The sequence below is a fragment of the Bombus pyrosoma genome, linkage group LG10 (genome assembly GCF_014825855.1).
Source record: "Bombus pyrosoma isolate SC7728 linkage group LG10, ASM1482585v1, whole genome shotgun sequence".
NCBI lineage: Eukaryota > Metazoa > Arthropoda > Insecta > Hymenoptera > Apidae > Bombus > Bombus pyrosoma.
This window is the reverse complement of record NC_057779.1, coordinates 16888902-16890257: the sequence shown is the minus strand read 5'-3', so window position 1 is coordinate 16890257 and position 1356 is coordinate 16888902.

Here is a 1356-nt window from a genome sequence, read left to right as displayed (position 1 = left end):
AAATGCTTTGCTGGCTTTGGAGAGTTGAATTTCAATGTGTTGCTTGAAGTTTAATCTATCGTCTATGTATACTCCTAGGTACTTTACGCAGTTTTTGTGAGGTATGGGCTCTCCTTCGTTTGCTTTTTCTTTTATTTGGAAATTTTTACAGTGTTCTCTTTCTATTGGGTCTATTTCACTTGATTTGGGTCTAAATAGTATGGTTTCGCATTTGCTTGCATTGATTTTTAGTTTCCATGTGTAGTAGTAATCGTTAATTTTTTCAAACAAACGTTTCTTGGATTTCTGTTCTTATCGTTTTTGTTTTGCGGCCTGTTACGTAGATGATTAGGTCGTCTTCGAATGCTATGGAGCGTTTATGGGTGGAAGTATTGAGATTAAAGAGATTTAGTAAGTCGCTATTGTAGATATCGAACAGTAACGGAGAATTTACTGTTCCTTGTTGTAGACCGTTTTCTATGGCGAATTCTTTGCTTGATGTGTGTAAACCGTCGGTCATTACGAACGTTTTGTTAGTTATCATGTCCCAGACTATTTTAATTAACTATTGCGGGAAGTTCTTCTTGATCATTTTGTATATCAGACCGGGGATCCAGACTGTATCAAACGTTTTTTCCAGGTCTATTAAGCAGGCGGCTACTCGTTGCTTTGCGTTAAGTGCCCAGCAGATGTCCGAAGTAAGTTTGTTTATCGCGTGGATCGTGGAGTGTTTGTGCCGAAAGCCGAATTGGTTTTCTGGGATTATGTGGTTTTTTGCGCAGAAGGAGGTTAGGGGGTTGTTTATGACTATTTCGAATACTTTGCTTATGTTGGGGTGGAGACTTATAGGTCGTAGGTTTGCAGGTGATGAACCGTCTTTATTTTTTTTTTTTTTTTTGTAATGGCTATTAATTTGGCTTTTTCCATTTTCTGGGGAAATGCGTGTTATTTAGTGCATTGTTAAATAATACTGTGTAGTACCATTTTATTTTATTGGGTAATCGTTTGAGCAAAATGTTTGGGATGCCGTCTAGGAAGCCAGAGGATTTTTTATTGTTTAATTTCGAGAAGATGATTTTTAGTTGGTTGTAATTTGTGAAATAGTTTATTTCTGTTTCTGGGTGTTTGGGATTGTCCACGGTGTTTTCGTTTGAGAATGTACAGACTGTTTTATTTAGTGCTCTGTCTTGTTCTATTATATTTTTGAGCTTGTTTGTTTCGGCGATGATAATTCTGTTTAGTTGTTCTCGACCCATGTGATCGATTTGTGTGTGCGTTTCGGAGAAGTGGGTGCCGATAATGTCTAATTTTTCCGTTGTTTTAGATATTACAAAGTTATCCTCGGAGTCTTTGTTGGTGTTGTGTATCGCTATACCT